This window comes from Platichthys flesus, chromosome 17 (assembly GCF_949316205.1).
Source record: "Platichthys flesus chromosome 17, fPlaFle2.1, whole genome shotgun sequence".
In the NCBI taxonomy this organism is placed as follows: Eukaryota; Metazoa; Chordata; class Actinopteri; order Pleuronectiformes; family Pleuronectidae; genus Platichthys; species Platichthys flesus.
This window is the reverse complement of record NC_084961.1, coordinates 21,377,201-21,380,974: the sequence shown is the minus strand read 5'-3', so window position 1 is coordinate 21,380,974 and position 3,774 is coordinate 21,377,201.

Sequence of the window (3,774 nt, the reverse complement as noted above, 5' to 3'; positions counted from 1 at the left end):
CTGGGAGAGCACCTCAACCTGTACCAGAGGATCACTCAGCACAGGTTAGAGCTGTTAGCTGATGATCCTCAGGTTAAAAGGCAGCAGCAGAGCTGCCAGAGGAGAGACACTTGGAGGACACATACACATGAGACACAGCACTGCAAAGCCAGACACCAGCAGAAAGTGCTGGTACTTTAGATTTGGAGTTTTTGTTTTGATTTAATAATAATAATAATTTGATAACGAAAAGCACCACTACCGTGGAGACCCTGGGGGCGTGGTCAACTACCAGAGTGTCCAATATCATTTAATATGTAAAAGAGCGTGAGTCAAAGCAGGAAAACAGGTCAGCGCACCCTTACCAAAGGAACACATTGATACTGCACAAGCCTTTAAAACGACCGGTGTGGATTTTGCTGCACTTTTCTGTAATGGTCAATTTGGGTTTCAGGATCCTAACCCTAACCCTCAGCCATCGCCACCCAGAAGTTATGACATGTCAGCCTTTGTAAGTAATGTCAGGAGATTATTTGCTATCAATCTGAAACACCACTGTGCCTACCATCCAACTAGTGCTAGAGCCAAAGTTGATAAAATGCTGTGAAGAAACAGACCCATCATTAGAAAAGGCATTCCCTTTAGTTTTGATTTATAAGAGAGCACATATAAGAACAAAACATGGGATAAACTTATTATAGATCATGCTTGGCAGTCCCATGATTACTGGCATATGCCCTACAATCAGATCCCTTCCATGTACAGATTAGTGATAATAGAGATAGAAGATTGTCAACTAATCTGACAATGCAGACTGCATTGGACTCAATTCCAAGATCATCCAAGATAAACTATTTTACTCCATCAGCTTAAACAGCTAGAATAAAAGGAATTGCATTATAGTGGACCCTCAATGTGTGAATTGGTAGACTAATTTGTAATTCTATATTTGAAAGACTTTGTGCTTTGTCCCCACGGTTTTAAAACCACTACTCTGAGTCCCATTATACATACACTTACATTATTATGACTATGTCCTAGCCCAAATTAGATAAAAAAGAGCTCTAACAATTTCCGTTCACAAAAATGCTGCCTAGTTCTATTAGGACAAGAAGAGATTATTTAATAATCATTTAAATGTGAAGTCTAGGGTGCTGGGATTTCAAAAGTAAATATGGAATAAAAAAAGACACTGCTAAACTCAAGGATTGATATGAAATAATTATCAAATTTTTTGGTTCCAAGTATTAAGCCAGAAGGTCAACATGTTGTCTTCTCTGATCATGTGTTGATATGTTTCATGAATACAGAATTGTAAAAATGATAAAAAGGGGTTATTGTAGAAGGGAAAGTTGGTTGAGACATTAGTTATCATTTACCACATTTTTCACAATGATCTATGGATACAGACCCTTTTCTTTGGAGCCACTCTGGAGCAATCTGTCTGAAATTCCAGTAAGGGTCCTCTGTGTTAAAAACATGATGTTAAGTAAAGTTTTGTCTCAATATATTGTATGCAATGTCTTCTGCTTTCATCATTTAGTGTTGTGTGCATTAGTTTATGCATTTATTGAGCGGTCCAGATCCATATCCAGCACAGTTCACAAAAAAGAAAGGGATTCCCAAGGATCAAGACCCACTACCTTGGTGGAAAAATAATTAGGTGAAACAGTGAAAGTGTTGTAGAGAGACATCACAAGTGCAAAATAGTGTTAAAATGTTGTTTTGACAATATTGACTGAACAAATATATTACAATGTAGGTTTCAGTGAAGAGCATCATGGAGCCAGGTAATGTTAACCAGATTCATACAAGAGATGTATGTGTTATTCAGCTTTTATCTGTAAATTAAATTACTATTTAAGTTGACATTTTTTTTAACAAATGGTAAATGGGCTATATCTATATAGCGCTTTTTTAGTCTTGGTCATCACTAAATTGTTGTTCACGTTTTAGATTTGGGGGAATTTTTGCCCAGACTGGCTCCATCTGAGTCCAATATCTCCAACCACACAACAAACAATGACCAGAAGGCCTACAGAGAGGTGAGGTCACTAAAGAGCTGGTTCAAGGTTTACAACCCCTCTTACAATGTCAGCAAAACAAAAGAGATGATGTGAATTACCGAAGACAGCAGGGAAGTGAACAGCCGTATCCATATCATCAATGCTGAGATTGAGAGGGTCAGCAGATTCCTCAGTGTGAATCCCACCACTGAGGACCTCTCCTGGACACTTCAAGCAGACACCGCGGTCGTGAAATGATGCCAGTATTAGAGGTGTGGAAATTTCTCAATTCCTAGATGCATAATTATAACCAGTGCTGCTTCAGGACCAGTGCTGACGCTCATTAGAGTTCTGGTCATCTTGAGTCACCTTGATAAATTAAAGGCAATAATCAGATTTCAACCTTTTAAGCCTTAGCTGCAGCACACAAGTCTAAACTGAATGAATTTCAAATCAGTCAGGAGAAGGACTGACCACTGTCATAGACTTGCTGTTGTAGACAGATTTTTGTATTGTAAACCTTATTTTCTAAATGACGGCACAATTGTCAGTCTATAATACTTTTTAAAGCACTTTCTAAAAACATAACGCCTCCATACCTCCTGTTTGATGTCATCCAAGTGTCTGCAAGCCCCCTACATTCATATTCGACTATAATACGAGGTAATTTACATAATGCTTTTAGCATATGTAGCCAAACGATGGTGTGTCTGAGGGTCCATGAACAAACCTCGTACCAGCAAACATTTAGGCTAAAATAAATTGTGTAAATAACATAGTTTCGAGTCGAATTTTAATGTTGGGTTTGATGATTAATGAATTTTCTTTTTTTAAATGGTCCAATTTTCCTATTGAATGGGCCGATCAGAAAAAAAAGACAACTGCATTAGCCTAAAAGTCACGTCGGCCCACCAGTTCGCCAGATGACCTCCAAATTCTAAAGTTCAAGTAAAAAACCCAGATGTAATAAACATCCCTCTGGGTATTTGACCCCCAATATCGAATCTTTCATCCTTGAATCCAAGCGAACTTTTTTACTAATTTTGAAGAAATCCCGATAAAGTAGTTCGGAGATATTTCTGTCACAAGACCAAAAATATGTTTTGTAGCGTCACAGTGAACATGACCAAGTTCAAATCAGTGTTATTTTGAGCCAGACGAGTAAACATTGAATAAATAAATAATATAATATATAATACATTTACAAATAAAATATCAGATTAGTCCGAGGAGGAGGAGTTAAAGATGTCCTTCTACTACTACTGCTGCTTCAAAGTGTGACATATACTCGCTGCAGTCTTTCTCCTAACTGATATAGCTATCGCCACTGAGAAAAATATAACTAAATCCCCAGAAAAAGGCAGTGTGGGTGCTTCTTTGCCTTGACAAACCAGTTGCAGAACTTTTTCCATAGTTTCTTGCAGAATGCCTAATCCTACCCCTTGCAATCTACCTCCTGGAGCCATGTGAGAGCATAGAAATGTCTGTAGAGACTAGCCCGTTCACAGACTCACTGAAAGGTCCGCGACTAGATGAAATGAAGCTGAAACTGAGGCACACACCAGCGGAAATTACCTAATTTCTGGTGGGCGAGTATAAACTAGGCATAAAGACCTAGTCAAGGCAAAAACAGAAATGCTGAGTTTTACATTCTCAAATTTGAAATAGTTTTTCCAACATCAGCAGTAGACTGACTGGTAGAGATGACAACCATTAGACTGTGGATACTGTGGTAAGATTACACAATAATATCTAAACTATAATTACATAGAAGAGAGCAGGAGGCAAC